The sequence below is a fragment of the Pholcus phalangioides genome, unplaced genomic scaffold (genome assembly GCF_987345545.1).
Source record: "Pholcus phalangioides strain wild (caught in Gottingen) unplaced genomic scaffold, Ppha-v1.0 ptg000017l_1, whole genome shotgun sequence".
In the NCBI taxonomy this organism is placed as follows: Eukaryota; Metazoa; Arthropoda; class Arachnida; order Araneae; family Pholcidae; genus Pholcus; species Pholcus phalangioides.
The window spans coordinates 47,737,442-47,762,130 of NW_028301610.1; the positions used below are offsets into that span (position 1 = coordinate 47,737,442).

The following is a 24,689-nucleotide window of genomic DNA, read 5'->3' on the forward strand; positions in this document are numbered from 1 at the left end:
GAGAGAAACACTGATCTATTCTATTCCTACGAATTTCACGCGAACACGTGTTTAATATAATTTTGATTTCCACAAAAATATTTGTTCCCGTCTCCAACCATTTTCGGATGGATAATGAAAATAAATTATAAAATATGGCGCCACTTGTGTGTGTGTGGAGGTACTTGGAAAATGAGAATCACGAAGAGGCGCCATTTAGGAATGTTTGTCCACCCTCAAACAAATCAACAACCTATCAAAGGTTTCGTTTCCAGAAAAACAAATAAATCTATCGTTATTTTCACCAAGACGACATGGTTCGACACCATAACGAAATTAGAAAACCCATCGAAACCCCTTCATGTTTATCCGATTCTGGGAAGAATGCGGTAATGTGTGTGTATATATACGCAATAAATAATTTCCGTAAATCCTTGACTTCCGACGCTTTTGTTTATTCAAAATGAAAGCCACATTGTGCTGCTGTTCGTGCTTGTTTGGACGGAATTCTTCCCACGGGAGATGTGACGCGTAATTTTATGACTGTTTTTCGAATGTAGCGAGCAATCGCTCGTCGAGTGTGAACACATCATAAATCTGTCGGAAATCGCAATTCCGCCACCTGCGAAACGATCTTTATATGTTTGCAGTAAAAAAGCCCGAAGACTTGTAAAACTTGGGTTTTTCTGATAAAGGGTCATTTTCAAGTATTGCGTCAGCATCGATGGGGAGGGTGGGGTTCGGGCTTGCTGACTTTTGATGAAGGGGGGGGGAGGAGGAGGGTTTGGATGATGCTTACGTCATCAACCATCCCCTTTATAAATTATTATATAAAATATTCTTAATGGCATCTTACTCGGTGTGGCCAAGAACGACAAAAAAAACTTTCGCTATATAGTTTGTGGGCACCTGTGATTCTCCTTATTTATAAGTCCTCTGCATAGCCACTTTATTGATCCCTAAATGTTTCTCGGGCGGAAAGTTCAAATGATCTGGAAATTTTTCCGGGCCGCTCAAGTGCTCTAGAAATGTGTCGCGGGTCGCTTAAGTGCTCTGGAACTGTGTCGCACGTCACTCAAGTGATCCGTAATTATGGCTCGGATCACTTGTCTAGGAATGTGCCGTGGGTAACTTGAATGATGTAGAACTGCACTGGGGGCCGCTTAAGTGCTCTAAAACTGTGCCAAGGGATCTCTAAATGTACCACGTACTGCTTAAGTGTTCTGGGAATGTGTCGTGGGTCAGTCGAGTGATCTGTGAAGGTGGCACGGGCCTACTTGAGTGATCTGAAAATGTGCCACGGGCTGCTTGAATGCTCTGGAATTGTGCCACTGGTCACTTTAAAGATCTGTAAACGTGTGCCACTTAGTTCATTTTTACAAAATTAGGATTGGATTGGATTGGATTTTCAATTTATTGGCGCAAGGACCAATTTGGTCAAACTGCGCCAAAGCAAGACATAAAAATGAGAAAAATGTCATTCTGTCATGTCAAAAAACTAAAACATATAAAACGGAACATGAAACGTAAAACAATGACATAAATTGTAAAAACTATAATTTGTCGTATAAACCAATGGCTTTGATGAATTTAAAAATGCGAGATGCATCGCTATTGTCATTTAAAATGTCATGAAGTGAAAGATGACTATGACCAAAAGCGGTCGTAAAATGATGACGATGATGTGAACAAGTAAAAGCATGAGCAATGGTCAATGGACTTTGACAATGAAGGCACTCTGGTTGACTCTCTCGTAATAATAAATATGATTGTGTGAGGCGACTGTGTCCTATGCGCAACCGGGCAAGCAGAACTTCCTCCTTTCGGTTAGTCCTGCAGCTCGAACGCCAGTGGCCAAGTGTGGGCTTGATGGCATAAAGTTTATTATTAACTTGATTGTTCCAATGATCCTGCCAGTGGCGATGCATCACTTCCCGGAGGATTGAGAAGTGGTCACTGGCAGGTACCAAAAGGCTATTGTCAATGTTAGTTGTTGTTCGAGCTGCGTTGTCTGCTTTTTCGTTGCCCGGTATTCCTACATGACTTGGTACCCAGTAAAATTTTACTGTGGTACCGTGATGAATGAGGTGATGCAGTTCATGAAAAATGGCATGAATAAATGGATGAATGTGAAAAGTAAAAGAACACAATGCTTGCAATGAGCTAAGAGAGTCGCTATAAATGATGCATCGTCGGTGGCGTTTGCGTCGTATATGACGTAGAGCCTGAAGGATTGCGTACAGCTCTGCCGAGTAAATAGAAAATATGTCGGGAAGTTTGAAAGATGTCTCCTCACAGCAGATGTAGGCACAACCGACATGCCCAGGGCTCTTAGAGCCGTCGGTATATATGGGAAAGTACCTGTTGTACCTACCCCTGTGCCTAAAGAATATCTGTCGATATATAACATCTGCTGTGGTGGCTCTAGGGTATAATGATAATGAAAGAGAGACATCTGGCAGAGACTGCTCCCATGGTGCCAGTTGCCAAGCAACTGGGGCCACACGACTCATGTCTAATTCTAGTTCTTCCACAAGTGCCCTCATACGAAGACCGTACGATGGAACACATGAAGGTCGAGCAGCAAAAAGTCTATGAAATGACGGATTGAAAATGACACGATGAAGTGGATGACCTGGTAAAGACTTCATTTTGATATGATATTTCAAAGAAAGTTGTTGGCGTCTTGATGTCAGTGATGGCTCGTTGCATTCGACATAGAGGCTTTCCATGGGAGAAGTTCGGAAAGCTCCAGAGGAAATGCGGAGAGCGAGATGATGAATTGAGTCGAGCACACTCAGATAACTCCGAGGTGCTGACCCGTATACAATGGAACCGTAGTCGAGCTTTGATCTTATTAGAGCTTTATATAAGTGGAGGAGCGACTTACGGTCTGCTCCCCATGATGTAGAAGAGATGACCTTCAAGAGGTTCATCGTCTTCATGCAACGAGCTCTCAACTGTGAAATATGAGGTTTAAATGTAAGTTTCTTGTCAAATGTAATGCCGAGGAATTTTGTATTCTCTACAATAGGTATTTGACTATTATTTAAAAATAATTGTGGGTCATCATGAAGCTCACGACGCCGGCAAAAATGCACAGCGACGGTTTTGTCTGCGGAGAAAGAGAAGCCGTTATTATGAGCCCACTTGCTGATCTTGTTGAGTGCGGTTTGTAATTGTCTCTCGGCTGACCTCATATTCACTGATTGATATGATATCAACAGATCATCCACGTATAGTGCGCCAGTGACTGACAACGGGAGTTGGTTCAACACCCCGTTGAGTCTTAAAATAAAAAGTGTTACACTTAAAATGCTACCTTGAGGTACACCTTGTTCTTGGATTTGGGGAGCTGATAATGTACTTCCGATCCGTACCTGGAAGATGCGTCGAGCGAGAAAGTTCTTAATGAAAATAGGCAAGTTGCCCCGCAAGCCGCAATTATAGAGGTCGGAAAGAATTCCGTGCCTCCAAGTACGATCGTAGGCCTTTTCTATGTCGAAAAATATGGCTAGCATATGCTCCCTCTTTACGAATGCTTGTCTTATTGATGTCTCAAGGCGTAATAGATTGCATGTTGTGGACCTGAACCGTCTAAAGCCGCTTTGATGTTTAGATAAAATATTGTTAACCTCAAGGTAGTGCATAAGGCGATAGTTGACCATGCGTTCCATGAGCTTACATAAACAACTGGTCAAAGCAATAGGTCTGTAACTGTTCGGTTGTTGAGGATTTTTGCCAGGCTTCGGGAATGCAAGAACTATGGCTGCTCGCCAGGTGTCAGGAAATGAATGACTGAGCCAGATCCGATTAAATAAAATGAGTAAATGTGACAGTGATTCTGGTGATAGATGCCGAATCATGGAATAATGAATAGCATCGGGCCCTACAGCTGAGTCAGGACTTCGCTGCAAGGCCGTCGTCAGTTCATGAAGGGTGAACAATGAATTGTACCCCTCCGGTGTAAAAGGCCGGAAGGTGTACGATGTACGTTCGGCTGATGATTTAATGGGATGAAACGATGGGGGATAGTTCGCATCACTGGAGACAGTGGCGAAATGGGCGGCGATGGTATCCGCAATATCCCTCACATCGCTGATGATAGTGCCATTGGTGTTTAAAATAGTGATGGGATGAGACTGATAATGACCATTGATTTTTCGGATCCGGTCCCAAATGACTTTAGATGAAGTAGATGAATTGATTCCCGTGGTAAACTTTTGCCAGGACTCGCGTTGAGCCTGGCGCCTGGTTCTTCTTGCTATCGCCTTTGCTTCTAAAAATGCCAACTTGTTGTCATGGGTAGGATACCGCCGGAACCTACTCCACGCTTTCTTTTGTGCTTTAATAGTGAGATTACATTCGTGGTTCCACCAAGGTTTAGGAAATTTAGGAAGTTTCGAGGAGACTTTGGGTATTGTTTCATTGGCTGCTGAGATCATACAACTGGTCACAAGGTCGACACAATGGTCGACGTCGGGTTGCGAAACCATATCCTCCGTGATTTCTGCCTTGACCGTGAAGTCTGCCCATCGGGCGGCCACAAGCTTCCACCGAGGAGGACCCTCAGGTATGCTATGGCTTCGATCAAGGCACTTAACCACTAGAGGGAAATGATTGCTCCCGTGGAGGTCTGGATCAACCGACCAGGACCAGTTCGGCAAGAGTGAAGGTGAGCATAATGATAAATCTATTGCAGTGAAACTATTGTTTGGGGCATGGAAATGAGTGAAACTGCCATCATTCATGATGGTAAGGTCCATGTCATCTAACAATCGTTCAACCATTTCCCCACGAGGGGTGTTGCTGTTAGAACCCCAAATCATGTTATGTGCATTGAAGTCTCCAAGAAGAAAAAATGGTGGTGGTAATTGATCAATCAGTTGTTCTAGATCTCTCTGTAAGAATGTGTCATTTGGTGGCAAATAAATGGAACAGATGGTAACTCTTAGGCCTGTAGAGATTTCCACCGCGATGGCTTGCAGGTTCGTGCGCAGCGTTAGAACGCGCGACGACACATGATGTGGAACCAGCAGAGCAACACCGCGGCAGGCTCTACTCCCGTCATCGTAGTCAATACGAAACAGGGAATGTCGCCTAATGTTCCATGTCTCCGAGGGCTTCGTGAAAGTTTCCTGGAGTGCCACGCAAACAGGATGATAGCGATTGATTAAATCCTTTAGATCTTCGTAATTGGATCTAAGACCACGAATGTTCCATTGAATAATGTTGGCCATAAATTTTAAATGGATGTAGACGGTTCAAGGTCCTTGAACTTATTTCGGTCTAATTTCCGGCGAGTACCACCGGATTCTGTGGGATTATCGAGATCCATGTCACCAATTGATTTGTCATCAAGCAGTGACATGTTTTGTACTGTAGGGTTCTTCTTTGCTCTCTGAATGGCTTTTCTTGAATATCCGGTCTTGAATACTTTTATTTTAGATTTATTTCCACTATTGATTTTTGGCTTAGTAGTTGTAGTTACTTTGAATGTGTTCGCTGTTGCTTTTCCTGCTTCTTCGGAGGTGGTGGACTCCTTCCGTATTCCAGCAGAGCAACAGCAGCCACAACTATTACATGGTTGGTTAGATGATGTTTGAGTGGATGTATCAGCTATGGGTTCGGTCTGAGTTGTCACAGATGCTTTGGTGACATTGTTAGTCTTATTAGCTGTTGATGGATTTGTTACCATATTAGAGTATGATGTACTAGCTATTGGAGTTTGGTTAGGGATTACACGACGGCGTGCTTCAATATATGAGATGTTATTGAGAACCTTGATCTTCTGGATCTCTTTTTCCTCATTCCATTTCGGACATTTCCTGTCAAATGCGGGGTGGTCGCCACCGCAATTGACGCACTTGAATGGTGAATTAGTGCAGTTGTCCGAAATGTGGTCCCTCTCGCCGCACTTTGCGCAGGTGGGTTGACCACGGCACGCCATTCGTGAGTGACCGAATTTTTGGCAGTTGAAACATCTTACAGGGTTAGGTATGTATGGCCGGATATGGAGGTTATAGTAACCGATTTTGACATCTTTCGGCAATGTTGGGGATGAAAATGTCAGGATTATATTACGTGATGGAGCTAGATTGCCATCTTTGCGGCTCATGATATGTTTGGCAGATGTTACGCCTTGAGACGCTAGCTCCTGAGTTAGTTCATCTTCATCCATGTTAATTAAGTTAGGGTCTGAGATGACACCACGTGAATAATTCAGCGTGGGGTGGATTTTGATTGTTATGGGAATGTCCCCGAGAGATGTGAGCTTTTGAATGAGTTCGGCTTGTTTAGGAGTGTTAGTTTCGACGAGAAGGTCTCCTGAACGGAGAGCCTTCACTGATTTCAGAGTTCCAACTGCGCCATAGAGAGCTTTATCAATCAAGAATGGTGATACTTTTGACAGCTGTTTATTGGTATCAGAGCTATGCAAGAAGAAGAATGAGACAGATGACAGATTTGAAGAAGCGGTTTCTGTGACAATAGTTTCACTTAAAGTAGTTCTTTGACGTTTTGGTGCATTTTTTGTTTTTCCCATATTTGAATGGGTATTGTTCCACTCCCACCCACCATGCCCACCATGGAGCCCTACGAGGGGACGCGCACACGTAACCGGTGAAGGTTAGTAGCAACGTCAGGTTAGGTGGGAGCTATACACCACCAAAGCAGGCGAGCAGACGCGTTCAAGATCCAAGATCGTCGTGAAGCAGCACCAACAAACCTCAACGACGTCCGGCAGGCCCGGCCCCTCTACCTGCCCAGTAGTGTAACCCCTTCAGCCACCGAGGCGACCACAGCCGATTGACCTGGACGGGGCTAATCCAAGCCTCCCGTTTCGGCTGAATCCGAGGCCAAAGCTAGCGCATCAGGCTAACCAGGATCCCCATCTCCAGCCTTACGGGTCTCCACGCACGGCAAACACGCAGGTAGACAGCGTCCCGGATGGAGCATACGCTAGAAGCAATGCCCCATCCGGGAGGACCCCTCCCCGCCGGAGCGGGGCCCACAATGAGGGGTTGGACACAGAAGACAAACATGTACAGGACAAAACGAGACGCAAGACATGTACTGCAAGATGTGTAGAAATAAACGTGTAATTTGGGCTATTGAAGGTGAAGTATATGAGCACAAAAAGCGATGACAATGACGTGTGATAGATTTGGCGTTACCCAGAGTGCACCACGAGGAGGCCTATCACATTACACCCCTACAAAATTAGGTTTGAGGTGGCGGGCCACATCAGATAACCTCGAAGACCACATTTGGTCCGCGGGCCATGGGTTTAGCATTTATGGCTTAGAGGGTGGGTAGTAATGAATTTCCTAAAAAGAAATTTTTCGAGTTCTTAGCCTTCAAATAGCATTGAAATTAACAGAAATTGATTATAATGACATATAAAAAATTTTCTTCTGATATTTTAATTGTTTTTAAATATTTTTTGCATCAAAAAACTACATTTTTCATCTTGGGGGGGGGGGGGCTGCCCCCATCCGCGTACGTCTCTAATCCCAATATGCCTTGGGAGGTTGTGGGCAGAGCTGGCGAAATTTTGCTAACGGGGGGTACAATGGCTGAAAAATTTCTGACGTTATACTTGAACAGCCCCTAAGACCTAGGCTTTACCAAGGCGAGTCGGTAAAACCCCGAAATACGTTTGCAAGTGTTTTCATTTCGGACTATAAAACAAATAAAATAAAATTATAATTATTACAAATAATTATAATTACTTCATTGAAAACGGGTTTCAACTGTTCGAGTAAATTAATTAATTTACTCCGAACAATATGAACTTTAAATCAATCACTTAATTAACGATAGTTAGTCATTATTTAGTTAGCGTTAGAAACTAATAAGTCCTAGGCGGTTTATTAATTCGAAAGTTAATTATTACAAATAATTATAATTATTAATTAATTTTCATTGCAGGAACGGAATACGTTTTTAATGTGAGTTCGTAGCGGTTAATCCCTTCATTAAAAACGGGCTTTGACTTTGTTGAGTTAATTCAATGGTTATTTGTATGACTATATACAGGGTGCATAGGTAACAGGGCGTATGGCATTTTACTGGCGAACCATTGATCCTAGAGACATACTTCCAATTAGAAAAAGTATCCAAATAACGCGTAATACTCAGATTTTCCATTCATGCTGCAAGGGGTTGTATAGTTATTAAAATAAAAAAAATCAACTTTTTATATAATCCCCGTGCTCGAAAACCAAATTAGAAAGTTTTTGCTCTGTTTCTCCTGATGCCAACAAAGAAAAAAAAATTCCACGTTTCTAAGATATTCATTCACTGAGATATTCGAATTCGAAAAATGGAGATAGGAGGTAAGTTGGGGAAAAAACAGCATTAAAAATGCGGTTAAAACGATTTTTCCCGCATTTAATGCAATTTTTTTCCAACTTTTCTCCGTTTTTTGCATTCTATAAAAATATTACACTTAGAAACGTGGAATTTGTTTTTTGCTGGCCTCGGGAGGGACGAAACAACAACTTTCTAATTGTGTTTTTAGGCACACGAGGGTTGTATAAAAATTTAATTTTTTTATTTTAATAACTATATATAACCCTTTGCAACATGAATGGAAAATCTGAGTACTATACGCGTTATTTGGATACTTTTTCTAATTGGAAGTATGTCTCTAGGATCAACGGTTCGCCAGTAAAATGCCATACGCCCTGTTACCTATTTGCATTGAAAACAAAACCGTCAATGATATATGTTTGGTGACTCATGTACTAGTTTGGCTAGCCAATTTGTTTTTTCAAGCTCAAAAAAATTTAGTTTCTTTCCAGAAATATAAACTTCCGGGCGATGAGGATTGGAAAGTTCAACAAGGATGTCATTCAAGAACATATTGAACAGTGTTGGGCTTAAAATACATCTCTGAAAGATAAATCTTTGTGTTTTGCTTCTTAATAAAAAAAAAAAAATTCAAGGACGAAATGGAGACTTGCTCATTAAGTACAGGCTGTCTCATGAATTCGTAAATAGTCAAAATAGTTCGCGAAAATTCATAAAAATTGAAGGAATTGGTATACAGAGCGTTTCTCGACCTATGGTCCGCAGGCAAATTTGATTAAATTATTCACCCGTTGTAATTGATATTAGTAAGATCCATATCGGTTCAAATAAAATTATAAAAATTTAATACTTAGGTTCACCATACATCATCGTGGAGAATGCAGGAAAAATTGCGATCATAAATACGGGATATCACTGAATCTTGCAAAAAATTGCAACTCATTGCTTTAAATTCAATTCGCTAATTACTGGTTAAATTGCTGAAGGTGTGGGAAATAAAAGGCTGCTACAAATCGCAGTAGACAAAAATGTTCTTACGAAAAAAAATATTCACATGATCCTGATGACCATATTTCATTGACAAAAAAATTCGGTTGACTGGGATCTTAAATAATAATCCGTAAAATACGTATGACATCCAATTGTCATCAAAAACATTCTCAGAAGTATTAACCAATCGTGATTAAAATTTAAAAAAAACAAAAAACACCACTACCTCTATCGTTCCGGTTTTTCAAAAGGTGGTTAGAAAAGAGTGGTCTTGTAGTGCAGTGGTTCTCAACCTGGGACCATGGCCTCCACATGGGGGGGGGGCCTGACAGGGCTCTAGCCCTGGGGCCCGGGACAGTTCTCATCATTTTTTGCTTTTTCACACTATAAATTAATTACAGAAGGGGCCCGTTAAAAGTCTGACCGAGGGGCCCGCAAAAGATCCCAGCCTAGGGGCCCTACAGGATGTGGGGGCCATGCCTGGGACCATATGGCCCCCTTGCGGTCCTGGGATATTCTAGGAGGGAGGGCACGAGAAAAATCAAAAGAGAGGTGATCCACGAAAGGTGGTGAAAGGAGTCATAGAGAGAGAGCTGTGAAGAGAAAAAAGCTTTAAAAGTGAAACATGGTTGAAAAATATTACTACTTTCAGAATTCATCAGATCCGTCCGTAGAATCAGGGGCATCTTAACCCTTGGGTCTATGTGGGCATGGCCCGGGTCTTCATGTCTGTAATGGAGGGAGGAGGACTGCACTATATGGGATCTGGTACTATATGATTTTCATATGTAAGCTGTTACTTCCAGCTAAGTATGTTGGGACGGTCGATTTTTTTATCGAGCATGTTCGTTGAATAGTCCCGTATTTTACAATATAATTTGACTCCTGGGAGAGATTATAATCCACCATTTGAATCCGTGCCTAGCCAGGATTCCAGAGATTGATCCAATTTATTAAAATTTCATTCATAATAAAAATAGAAAGTATCTCACTCTTGGATGAGTGTAGAGGGGGGGGGGCCTGGATAGGACAGGGGGCCACGAGAAAAAAATGTGATCCATAGGGGGGGGCCATGAGTTGAAAAAGGTTAAGAAACACTGTTGTAGTGGATCAGTGGTTGATTTCTAGAAACGGCGGGGAGGATGAAAAAGTGGGATTTGACACGGAAGTCAAAGAAAAAATGCTGTCGTTTGGGATCCATACATGTGTAAACTTACCTTTGAAAAACTAGAAAAAAAAATCTGCGGAAGGGACATTTCAGTTCACTATAAGCGGACACTCACTCTCACACACGCACGCACACACACAGTTCACTAGAAGCGTTTAAAATAACATTAGTTAAATAGGTGTTCAGTTGGGTGGGACCACTGAAAAAGTTCATCATAACCAAGAATTCACTATGTCCCGGGGGTTCACTATAGCGAGGTTCGAATATACTACGATACTTAAGAATGAGTCGATTTCGAATTGAGTAGAATCACTCTTGGAAGGTTGTGCAAAAATGCATCGTTTTCTTTCAGGGAAAAACACTCTACATAAGTCAAAAAATAAATAAATTTTAATAAATTTTTTACTAAACCGAGAAGAAATTGCAATCATACTGTGCTGAAGGAGCGTGTGTGTGCGTGGGTGTATCCCCTATCCGTATATTCTTCGGAATATTCGAAGGAGAAACGATGCTTGTTTGTGGAGATTGTACCAAAATTTTCCTTTTATCCTTATTGTCATAATCAGTGCGATTACGGATAGCGTTCTTGATAAGCATGATTATATAGCATAGGCACTGAAACCTAGGAGCTGAGGTCCTTTGAGCGCCTCCCCACCCAATAAATTTTGAAGGGGGGTACTGAGCCCCCAATTAATTTCTAAAAAAAAATGCAATGCACCTTCTCTCTCCTGCGTACACGCTTTAGTCCCGTGTATACGGGACGACAAGCAATCAGCCTTCCTCTCTCCAATATTATTTTCATGTCGGCACCTCTGATAGATAGTACTGCCCAGATGCCTTACTTAAGTCATGGAAATCGGTCAATATAAGCGGATACATAAAAATTTTGATTAAAAAAAAATACATTATTGTACTTACGGTGTGGATTCAACAAACACACTCACATCTCTCTTCCACATTACATTCATTTCTTTTCGCGCGAACACCATCGAAATTACAAATTCCAACACAAACGCCACCAGAAGCAAATTGCCTAACGAGGTGGCTGAAACTGATATGCATGTTTGAATCATGAAATGGAGGTCCATCCGTTGTGTAGCAAACACTTTAGATCAGTGGTTCTCAACCTTTGGAAGCCCGCGGCCCAGTAAATCTCTTTTGTGTCAGTGAAAGGCCCGGTCATACACACAACTAAAGAGAAATTTATGGGTAAAATGAAACTGCAATTCACTCACAGCCCAGTGTGACTAGTGTTAGAGCCCGGTACTGGGCCGTGGCCCGGCGGTTTAGAAACACTGCTTTAGATATGTGACTTTTTTGCACGAAATTTCAATACTGCTCGTCTGTAATTCATATTTTGGCACTTCCACACACATGTTATCTTTGGGTTTAAGTAATTCACGAACTCACACGAATACATTACAAAATTTTTCCATTACGGCAGCATTCCTCAAAGTGAGCGTCACGGTTCCTAGGGGCGTCGCGACGAGCTGTTGACCATTGATGTTTGCGTCTGTTCGCCGTTCTTTTATAAAAAAAAACAGCATACAAAAAGACCATAGCCGTAGGTAAATGAACAGTGATGACCCACCACCCTCATCCTGTCGCGGGGTCCCGAGGCTTGGCTCTTTTTTTCTGGTCACAGCTGTATTGAATTCATAATGGGGAAAAAAAAATGACGAGAATCGTCTCGGAGCCCTGAAACCAGAACACTGATACCAGCCGCACTTTTGTGTGAGGGACGATGGCTCCAATAATGACCAGTCATTAAAAAAACCAGTCCCAGGGGGATGCTGGACCTTTCATTCCATGATGGTGTTGAAATCTGCGACAGTAGGCTTTATATATAGCGATCAATTACAGTTACAATACATCTGGAATGTACAGCGCATATTCAAAGGGGAAAAAAACACTTTAGCTCTCTGTTTCCTTAACACATGAAACAAGTACAACTACAACTGTGTGCAATATTCTTTTTTTTTCGCCCATAGGCACGGATATTTACGAAGACTTTCTTGGGAGAAGGGTCCGAGTTTTCGAAAACATATTTATCCTCTGGTTCTCCCATCGCCTCCTTATGCCCATTCGTGTCTGTAATTGGTATCGCCCCCTATGGGGAACATTGATCTACAGCATACATGCTCAACCCATGGCTAGCGGGCCAAATGTGGCCCTCGGAGTCGTCTGATATGTATGGCCCTTGACCTCAAACCTAATTTTACAAAAATGAACTACGCGGTACATTATCAAATCACTTGAGTGATTCGCTGTGCAGTTCGACATCACTTAAGTGATCCGTAGCAATTTTACAGGTCCGCAACACGGTTCCAGAGCACTTAAGTGGCCCACGGTGCATTTCCACAGCACATAGATAGATCGGTAAATAGAGTAATAAATAAGAAATCAACATGTGGCCACACAAGGCCGTAGCGAGAGGGGATCCCAGTGCCGTCTTAACGCATGGGCCCACCTCAGCCAACACCATAGTTCTGTAGGTGGTATTGCCTGAGCACTGCCCGGGACCTCAAGAACAAAGGGGCCTCACAAAAATTGGAAATGATTGAAATTTTCGAGAATTTTCCAGGTAAAGTCTCAGAAAAGTCAATTTGCCCAGGGACCCATGATGCCCCCCCCCCCCGAAATGTGGTTACCAGATTCGAAAACTGAGAAAGAAATACGCCTGCGCGCACCCTTTATAAAGTCACTTTTCTCAATTTTCACAGCACTTGGCGCCACTAGAAATCGTCTATCTTTGGGTGGTTTTTTGCATCCTTTTTTCTTTGTTTCAGAATGGGAGAGGTAACACCCCCGTCCCTTCCCACCTTCAGTGCACTTGAGGTCCGGGCTGCTTCATTTACCGGCTACTTGTCCCGGCTGACCGAACATTTAGTGGCGACCCTGTCCTGGATCAAGCTGGGCCGTGGATAGAATAAATATGCGCGGCTCTGTTGCAACTTGGGTTCTCGAATTCTGGGAATTTCGACGGCGATTGGTCAAAGCGTGTAAACATGTGGGCGAAAAACACACACACAAGCATTGTAGTGATAAAAACATTCACATTTGCGATCATTCTCGATTTAATACGAGAGAATTTTTGGTAATTTTCTTAAAATACCAAATTATTAAAATAAACATTAACTCCCTACATGTCAATGAAGAGATATAATATGTTTCAGAGTGGGAAAAAAATTTTCTTCAGAGAAAAAAAAAATTACAGAAACCTGAAAAGGAGGACAAAAGGGTGAATTTTCTAAAACGCAGGAGGACGATTGAAATGACATGAAAAAGGAGGACGTCCGGAACCCTAAATTCGTAAACCGAATAACTTCGTAAATAGTTCGTAAACCAAGGGGACTGTGTAAACTAACGGACAACTCTTCTTTCCCTCATTTATGGGGTTCTTTCGCAACTTTTCCCTCTGGTGATACACAATACATTAAGCCCTGTTCAATCTAAAAATTTCATCTCAGAATTCTAAATACCGCAGTATGAGTTTTGGTGGCCCGCGGGCTTCGTGAAAAGTTTCGATTTAGCCAGTAATATAGCCAGTAGGTTCAAGACCCTTCACATATGGGGTTCCGAATCAAGAAAATTAACTAATATCGATCTAAACATTATTTAATGACAATAGAAAAAATTCAAATTTCAATACAAAACAATATAACTTGATAACACTATGAAGTCAGAACGTCCTGGTAGTTTACTGTAAGATCTCCGTTTACAAATATCTGATTTACTGTATGTGCAGTAAAATGTATTCTGTATGCAATAAATTTTTTAGTTTAAAAATTCATAAAAATTGAAGGAATTTGTATATTTCAATGGGGTTTGCGAAAAAGTTATTCTCATGAAGGGGGAATTTATTTTTGTACAGAAAAAAAAAAATTCAAATTTTGTCAATAGAGGGGGCTGCACGAAAGCAAATCACTGGAAATATGCAAATCGGTTTTCTGGGTGTTAGCGTTTTTATAAGATTTTCATTGTGAAATTGACATTGGTGGATAACGTATTGGTGAAGTTGTTTTACTCCAGCAACGAATCGCTGACTGAAGCTTGACGAACGTTTCGGACATAGAAGAGATTGAAGAAAGGTTCAAGTCCGTAATTCCATGATTTGCTTCCGTGCAGCGCCCTTTATCGACAAAAATTTCAACTAAATTTCTTTTCCTACACCGAAAAAATCGCCCTTCGTGAGAATAAAGTTTTTGGAAACCGCAGTCAAGTGTAATAATTCCATAATTCCTTCAATTTTTACTCTTTTTTTTCGTTTTTTACAAATTTATGTGCCACCCTGTACATACTCATTTAATTAAGTGGAACACGCAGCAATCATTACTTATAATAACTAATGAACAAAATCATCAATTACATCTGAGAAAAGACGCTTGGAAAATTTTCTACAGAAAAGCAATCGCTTATACAGTATAGGCCTAGATATGATTTTGCACACAATATTTCCACATAAATGACAAAAGGTTCTTAACCTTTTATAGCGACGACCCAAAATAAACAAAAATGATCAGCTTTCCGGCTCATATGGGTCTATTTTCGATTTAAAAATACTTATTAAATGTTCATCATCAAAAAAATTTTTGGTTTTCAAAATTAATAAAACCATTCAGTGGCATCTTAACGGATGAGCCTACCGGGCCTGATCCATATTCCATAATCATAAATTACTGAAAGTTTTATTCTGAAATTATTTCTTTCTCTCTCATTAATTTTCATCTCTTTATTTTACTAATTTCACTTTTTTTACATATTTTACTGATTTCACTTTTTTTACATACTTTACTAATTTCACTTTTTTTACATATTTTACTAATTTCGCTTTTTATTAATTTTCAGTTCTTTTTTTATTACTTTTCAGTTCTTCTTTTATTACTTTTCAGTTCTTTTTTTATTACTTTTCAGTTCTTTTTTTATTACTTTTCAGTTCTTCTTTTATTACTTTTCAGTTCTTCTTTTATTACTTTTCAGTTCTTTTTTTATTACTTTTCAGTTACCCTTTACTTTCACTAATTTTCAGATATTCATTATTCAGTTATTTCATTTATTCATTATTCAGTTATTTCATTTATTCATTACAGTTATTTCATTTATTCATTACAGTTATTTCATTTATTCATTATAGTTATTTCAGTAATTCAAAGCTTCAGTTATTTCTTTGATTAGCTTTCATTATTTCTCAGTAAATTTTTAAATTAATTTTCAGTTATTTTTTTTCCTTAATTTTCAGTTACTTTTTAAATTAATTTTCAGTTATTTGTTTCATTAACTTTCAGTTATTTGTTTCATTAATTTTCAGTTATTTGTTTCATTAATTTTCAGTTATTTGTTTCATTAATTTTCAGTTATTTCTTTCATAATTTTTCAACTATTTCTTCTACGCCTTTTTATTTCAATTGGTTGATTTGTTATCAATTTTTAAAATGTGTCCAGGACTTCTCACCCACCCTGTATTATCAGTTTCAATTAAGTTCTTTTAAATTTAAGTTTGTCATAAATAATGAATAGATTTCCTTATAATTATTTCTCATATTTTAAAGAAAAAATATCTGGAACATTTTTTAGATCCAATGTTCTTCCAGCATTTGGTTTTGGTTCTTCTTCTGCCGATCATTTTCCTTTCTGTTAAGAAACAAACACATATAAGACCATATAATTCATAGTATCAGGTATCAAACTCTAGTGTACATCATAATCAGTCTGATTACAGTAATAATACTGTTTGGCCAATAACTTAATTTCCAGGAATATTTAATTCCAAACAAATTACAATAAATTAAAATTAAATGAATCAATCGGGTGTAGAATTTTCTTTAATTCTTTTCAAACTCGCGAATTATATAGGAGTCTCATACCTTCTAAGATGGTGAAAAACTATGCTCTAGTATTAATTGCTCTAGATTGCTCTCTTGAATTAATGCTCTAGTTTATAATTTGTGTTAATTGCATTTTTAATAGGGTTGCTGTATTTTTGAAATATATGACAACCATATTTTTATGGGCATCTTTTTATCAGCCACCTCGTTGGTCATTTTGTCTGTTGTGGCGTTGTATTTGTATTTGTATTAGTAGAAATACCATTAAAAATACAATTTCACCATTGAGTTATTTAACATTTTTTTACGAATATTTTTGATTGTATATGCTATCCTTCGCCGGTAAAAAGTTTTACGTATCTCTAATACTTATTTTTTTTGCAAATTCTAAAAAATGCATAAAAAAACAGCTTGCGCCCATGATAAAATATCACGACACCAATGGAATTCAAGAGCCTTTAACGCATGGCCCGCGGGCCACATTTGGCCCTCGGAGCTTGTTGTCGTGGCCCGCAAATCATTTTCAGAAAATGGTTGAAAACATTGAAAAAAGATTTATTCTAGAAATTATATGAAAAAATAATTTTGGAATTAATGAAAGAAATAATTCCAGAATTGATGAAAATTCAGAATTGCAGAAAGAAATAATTTTAGAATTTTTAAGATAAATAATATCAGAATCAGTGAGGAAAATAACTTGTAAATCAATAAAAGATGTAATTTCGTAATTACTGATAGAAATTATTTCACAATCAATAAAAGAATAATTGCAAAATAATTGCAAGAAATGATTTCAAGATATATTGAGAAGGAAAAAAAATTTCAGAATCATTTAAAATGATTTCAGATTAAAATTAATCATAATCTATTAATTTAATCCGTAATTAATCAAAAAAGTATATCAAAATTAGTCGAAACAATTACTTCAGAACTAATTATCAAAACTATTAATTAATAAAAGAAACAATTTCATAGTAAATAAAAGTCTTCAATTATTTTTCTCCCTGTTTAACTCGGGGCTCTATTGGCCCCTTCAATTAACATGTCACCGAATTACATGAGTTGGTGAACCGCGAGACCCATGGGAAGTTTCAATTTGGCTCGTGGTGTCTGAAAGGTTGAAGAACCCTCATGTAATTGAATCAAAATATATGTATAAAGGAAACTATTCAGTTCAGGAAATGAACCAAAAGATTGAGATTTCCTTGACTCAATTTTATTTGAAACTAAATTTTGAATTTTTATGTTAAAAAATTTTAAATTCAAAAAGTTCAAAATTTTAAAAATTTTGAATTAGACTAAGTCAATGAAATCTCAATCTTTTTCTTCATTTCATGAACTGAAAAGTTTTCTTTTATATTTTGAATCAATTTTCATTCAATTACATTGATGTCAAAGCGTTTTATCATGCACACAAGCTGTTTTTAATGTATTTTTTGAAAATTTGCAAAAACATTGAGTATTAGAGGTATTTAAAATTTTATACCGGCATAGGATAGCATATACTGTACAATCAAAAATATATGTAAAAAATTTGAAATAAATCAATGGTTAAATTGTATTTTAATGATATTTCTACTAGAACAGGGGTCTACCGATTATTTTCAAAAAATGGTTGAAAATATTGAAAGACGATTAATTCTAAAACTAATAAGATAAATACTTTTGGAATGAATGAAAGAATTAATTCTAGCATTGATGAAAGATATAGTTTTAGAACTGTTCAAAATTCAGAATTTTTGAAACAAATAATTTCAGACATGTGTGCAAAAATAAGTTAAAATCAATGAGAAAAATAGTTTCGTAATTTCTAATAGAAATTATTTCACAATTAATAAAAAACAACCACGTAATTATTGGAAGAAGTGATTTCAAGATATACTGAGAGGAAAATCTTTTCAGAATTACCGAGATAATCAAAATTGATAATTAATAAAATAATTTCAGAGCTAATCAAAATTAATAATAATTAAATAAATAATTTCAGTACTAATCAAAATTTATAATTATTAAAATAAATAATTTCAGAATAAATAAATGTGTCGTCAATTATTTTTATCCCTCTTCAACTCGGGGTCCCATTGGTCCCTTCTCTATTAAGATGCCACTAAATTACATGAGACGCTTTTGTAAATCTGGATTCTATCTTACAATTGTAAAAACTGTATGGGCTAGCAGCCCGCGGGTGTCGTGGGAAGCTTCAGTTTGGCCCGCGATGTCTTGAAGGTGGAAGACCCTGTACTAGAGTATAGTTTTCCCACGACGTTAAAAGGCATGACGCTCGTTAACATCGAGATTAAAAATTTTAAAAAATTGGGTAGGGTGTGTCATAGGCCGGGATTACACTATAAAAGTTTGATAAAGGTTCTTTCATGAAACTTGAAAAATGCCACCAATAAGCGCATTGGTTACATTGGAGCGAATGTAATTGGTACGATTATTGGTTGTTTTCCCATGTTTTATAAAGGGCTTTTATCGAACTTTTATAGTGTAATCCCAGCCAAAGACACGACTGCAAGTTACGTGAATATGTTATACAAATACAAATACAACGCCACAACAGGCAAAATGCCCAACGAGGTGGCTGAGAAAAAGATGCCCATAGCAAATGTTCTTCGGGCCTACACCTTTGCGTGGTAGGTACTGACATAATGAAATTAGTATCATCCGATTAGTCCTTAGAATAGATAACAGACGATACCAATGTTATCTATTTGAGTTGCGAACTTCTGGAGGTATAGCATAAAACAATTTCATTACGAAAAATGGGCCGCGTGCCTGGTGTCCAGACCGCAAGACTTATTAAAATCCGTAGGGTATCATCGGATTCGTCTTTGAAACAGATGATACCATTGTCTTTTATTTCCATTGCGGACCTCCTGAGATGTAACGTAAAAAAATTAGGTTACGAATACGGGCCGCGGATCTGATGCCAAGACCGGAACAGCTATTAAAACCAGAATAGCATCTCATTGGATTTGTCTTAGAAATGCCTATCGGACGGCATCGTTAGCTTCTATTTGCGTTGCGAACCTCTTGAGGTAGAGCGTAAAATAATTTCGTTAAACGAAAGCGGGCCGCGAGCCTGGTGCCCAGACCGCAAGCGGTATTGAAACCAGAGTAGTATCCATTGGATTTGTCTTAACGAGATCTACCCGCGGGCATTCAAAACTCTGATATATTCTGAATACTTGTAGAGATAGATGAGCGTTTAAATTAATGAGCGTTTTTATAAATGGGCGTTATGAGAATTTTTTCCCCTTTAATTTCGTTATTAATCCAGTTTTGTCAGATGACTTTAAAAGGCGTATTCTAGTCAGAGATTTATCTTTCCAGAGCGGGGGGGGGGGGGTCTTGACCCTTTTTTTAGCCGCAACTAAAAATCAACAAAAAGAACAGCTTCGCGACCTACGGCATTGTTTGTTTTACCAAATTTGTGTAACCAGTGACGCAATAAGTGCATGTATATAAAAGGAGTGAGCGGATTTGCAAGACTCGTCTAGGAAGCTGCTGTGTGAATTGAATTCAAGTCGTGACTCATGGCTCAAGAACAAAAGTGGATTTGTACGACCCAACTCGCAAGCCCCAGTGAATCAATTTTGGGTCGTGACGCAGACCTCAAGAATCCCTGGCTGTAAGTGGATTTGTACGACCCATCTCGCAAAAGCCCGCGCGAATCAAGTTTGGCTTGTGATCTATAAGTTAAGAATACCCATAGGATTAGTTACCCCTGTTTTAGAGTATAAGAGTAAATTGCCAGATATTTATAAGTCCAGATATTTTTGCAAATCAACTTATTTGCAAATATCTGGCAACTCTATAGTTCATGAAGTTTTTGAAGAACAAGAAAACTTTCTCATTCTTCAAAAATTTCTGTCTCATTCAAAGATTTTAACTATTTTAATTTTCAACAGAATATTTGATCCATATTGGAAATCCAGAAATTTAAGAATACGAATAGAAAAGGTGAGGAAATATAGAGAATAATCAAATTGCGATTTATACAGGGTGTCCTGTAAGTCCTAATTCGACCTTTATCTCATCAACCGTTCGTCGCAGAGGTGTGTGTATGGTTTTAATTTTAAGAAATGCTTAGAATGCGTTCATGAATCATTCTGTACCAGTTCCGAGAGTGAAAATATAGTGTGTCATAAAATAAAAAAAATCTACATTTTCATATGAACACGCTGTCCTCCAACTTCGAATAGTAAAGTTGTTCTCCTGTCTTTTCTGCCAACTTTGAAGCCAACAACAAAAAAAAAAAGATTATCGTTTCAAAGTGCAATATTCGCTGATATATATGTGAATTCAAAAATTGGAAAAAAGTTGGGGGGAAAAAACCAGCATAAAAAAACGAGAGAAAGAAGCGTTGTCCGTTAGTCTATGCCGTTCTTTCACAACTTTCATCCGATTTTTGAATTCAATATCACAGCAAATATTGCACTTGATTCAAATATCACAGCAAATAATGCACTTGAAAATGTGGGGGATTTCTTTCATTTGGGGGGGGGGGGCTCAGAAGAGACAGAGCAACAACTTTCTAATTGGAAGTTAGAGGACGGGGTACCGTATAAAAATTTAGATTTTTTTTTCTAATTTATGACACACTGTATTTTCATTCTCAAAATTGGTACAGGGTGATTTCTGAGCACTTTCTTAAACTGGAACCATATCTCTACAACGAACGTTTGATGACATAAAGGCTGCATTAGGACTTATAGGACACCCTGTATATTGGCACAACCTACTTTTTGCTTTCTCCCAAAGCTGGCCTGTTTTGCCTGCTCATTAGCAGCCGATTTAAGTGCATCTTGAAGGTTTTCATACATGACTGCCATCTTCGCCTCTAGGACATTGGATTTTCTCCGCTACATTCGAACAAAGAATCATCAGACATTTTTCACTCAGTTTTATAAAATATCATTTATACTTATATGCACATGTTTGATGAAACATCATTACGCCTAACAATATATTGGGGGGGGGGCGATCTGAAACAAAGGGGTATAAGTGAAATTTTTAAAAAATCTGAGTTGAGCATAATAGAGAGAAGCTGAGCTAAAACTAGGGTTTACAAGACTCTAAAACTGAGAAAGGAAGTACAGCGTGCTCAGTGCTCACTCTTTCAATTTTCACAACAGATGGTGCAACTGTTCTGACCAAAAAAACCCTTCGGCATAATAATTTTCCCCAACTGTAACAGAACAGCTAGAAAAAGCAAAAAAAGAACTAATAACTTCTTCACTTATGATTGTTCCTGCTGTCAGGTAAGTTGTATTGCTTTGCCTGGAGCATGGTGAGAGGATTCCATGGCCAAGAACCTTGTCTTTTTTGTTACATTTATTGGCTTTGCTAAAAGCGTTCATAGTCTTCAAGTTCTACCCTCAGAAGGTATTTATTTCGGGAGCATTGATTTTTTTTGCCAGAAATCGCTATAGGAATCAGCATTGGGTGTAGTTTGTATCCTATTTTCTTTATTTCTGTATGGAAGACGTAATATGCCTCCTCTCCCATCACTTCAGTTAACGGCATCAGCTGTTGATGAGCAAACAATGGTATTCTTAAAATGGGTGTTCGGACTGTCTTTTTCATATTATCCTATAGCAAGCTGGGCTATGGTTAGAATAGCATCTGCCCTGCTTGGAGGCAACTTGGGTTCTTGAATTTCATTCTGGGAACATCGACGGCGATTGGTCAAATCGTGTAAACATGTGTAAAAAACACACACACTAACACTCATATCAATCAAGTAATGTATATGTTTCAGAATGGAAAAAAAACATTTCTCCAGAAAAAATAATTTTGGAATGCCGAAAATGGGGACAACTTTCCGAAACGCAGGACGCTTGAAATGGCATCAAAAAGGAGGTATGTGTGTTGCAACGGTTGAATTCTAGTGGTGTAAAGCGCCGCTTTGGTGGTCGAGTGATCATAGTGACGGACTCTAATCTCGTGGACCCGGGTTCGAACCCCGCCATCGCTGCAGTGGTGATTGGCTTTCTGCGGTTCCCAACTTTGAGGCGCAGATGCGAGCTGATCTTCTCGTTAACCCAATGACACAGAGTGAGCATGTGGATGAGTTTTTACGTGGTAGAATTATCGGCCGCCTGGAATGTGGGTGTACTCAGATGGAAGTATCCGAGGAACTTGGAATTGCCCAAAGTGTCATCTCTAGGCTTTGGCAACGATTCCAAGATAACGGAAATGTCAGTAGACGTTACAGTACAGGTCGCCCCCGAGTTACAACGCCGAATGAAGACCGGTATTTGGCAGTAACTGCCAAAAGAAGCAGACGGAGCACAGCATCCGATCTGTCTCGTCAGCTATCTGCAACCACTGGTACCACAGTTTCAAGGCAAACCGTGTACAGACGTTTGGAAGATATTGGTCTATATACTCGCAGGCCTGTCAGATGTGTTCCGCTCACGGCAACTCACTGTCGGCAGCGATTAGCCTGGAGTACAGAACATGCAATGTGGACATCGTCACAGTGGGCTTGTGTGATGTTTTCCGACGAGTCCAGGTTTAGCATGCAGTTTGATTCACGTCGGACTTTCATATGGAGAACGCCAGGTACCCGTTACCACCAAGACATCATCATTGAACGACACCATTACGGTGGTGCAGCATTGCTCGTTTGGGGTGGAATTATACTGGGTTCCAGAACAGATACGCATGTTCAAACCGAAACCATGAAAGCCGAAATTTATCGGGACATCATTCTGGAACAACATGTACGTTCGTTTAGGGGTGCCATGGGCGCAGAATTTGTGTGTATGGATGACAACGCCCGTCCTCACCGAGCAAACATCGTAAACGAATGCCTTGAATCTGAGGATATAACCCGTATGGCATTCTCACCTGACTTGAATCCGATAGAGCATGTGTGGGGCATGCTTGGCCGACGAGTTGAAGCTCGTCAACTACCTCCTACATGTGTACCCGAACTTCGGAGAGCATTGCTTGCTGAGTGGAGTGATCTTCCCAAGATCAGATCGATAATTTGATACTCAGCATGCCTAGGCGTTGTACGGACTGTATTTCATCGCATGGAAGACATACAATGTATTAACCATCATGTAATAGTAAGTTTTTGTAAAGGAGATATTTTTTACAATTGCTCCAGGGAGCAAAAATCGTAGTTTTTATGAATGGTATCATACATAAACCATCGTTTTTGTTCTTTATCTTTTGTTTAATAAATGGGCTTTATGAATAAGTAACGTTTGTTTCATTTCTGAACCTTTATTTGCCGGAGCTGGCATTACCCTTAATTTATGGACATGAGTGTATTTCAAAACACATACATCTTTCGAAAATTTTGCAGGTGATTTCAGACAAGGAAATCGGGTGATAATTGCATGGATCTGACGCAGAACCCTTATTTCTGTAGACGGAATGATAATTGCTGAGTGCCAGGGATTAAGGATAATCTCGTGGATGTAAAAGTAGGAAAAAATAGAAAACTGAGGAACGAAGATATAACGTCGGAAAGGAGTTTGAAGTAAATGCCTGGACCTCTATCACGACCCAGAGATGCACTGGTGGAAAGAGAGGAAATAATGGACTGTATAGTCTGGATATTAAACATGTCATTAAAAATCGGATGGTCTCCAGCAAGGTCGCTGGTGGAATGTTCATAGCCCTGTCCAACAGGACTGTAGAAGCGAGAAAAGATGTCAGCAAAGGTATTAAGACTTTTCGAGGTCTTAAGTTATTGGTGAGTCGTTCAGAAACAGCACCGGGATGCTCCAAGACGCACGAAGTCTATAACGGAAATCTTTATAAAAATGATTGCGATCGTGATTCATGCAAAGTTTTTGAAGATGCAAACTCTATATATACTGCAAATAGTCTGAATAGATCCGTGAAATATTTTTGTAGTGATCTTTGGAACATTGAGAGGGAGAGCTCTTAAAATGGTGCCAGGCATATAGTTTTCTTTTGTTGCATATACGTAAAACTCTATCTGATCTACGAGAGACCCTACAAGATGGGATATTGGTTGCTTAGAAGTGCAGCCCCAAGCGATCGGTCCCCATATTGGTCTCTTGGCTAGAGACAAATATCTGAAAGTCTTTCTGAAGTTGGTGCTCGAAAACTTTTGTATCAGAAACCACTATTTTGGATTTGGTTCTCACTAGGTCGGAGGATCTTGAACATGTTTGGTGGGGGATGAGTTTTCTTGTAGTGATCACCGTGTCATTAGTTTTGTCTAACTTTTCTTCGGGTAAAGCTGATAACAGAAGAATGGTTCCTTGTTTTCTAAAAACCAACTTTGATCTTTTGAGGGAAAGGTTAGCGGGAGTTTTCAAAGACCGGTTGAAATCAGTTGGTGTGGTACGTCAATGAGAAGAATTTGGAGCAAAACTATCCTCTGTTTTGTAAGACATCATACCCTTTGTTCGTAA

General features: G+C 39.1%; 1 long non-coding RNA gene across 1 annotated transcript in view; it reads right to left on the reverse strand.

The window, feature by feature from the left end:
• Positions 1-14,055: 14,055 nt before the first annotated feature.
• LOC149073989 (uncharacterized) overlaps positions 14,056-24,689 on the reverse strand; it is a 31,927-nt gene continuing 21,293 nt past the window's right edge. The window contains exons 4-5 of the long non-coding RNA XR_016194477.1: positions 21,027-21,146; positions 14,056-16,084 (exon numbers count right to left, since the gene is read on the reverse strand). This is a non-coding gene — a long non-coding RNA (uncharacterized LOC149073989). The remainder of the gene's footprint in view (positions 16,085-21,026; positions 21,147-24,689) is intronic.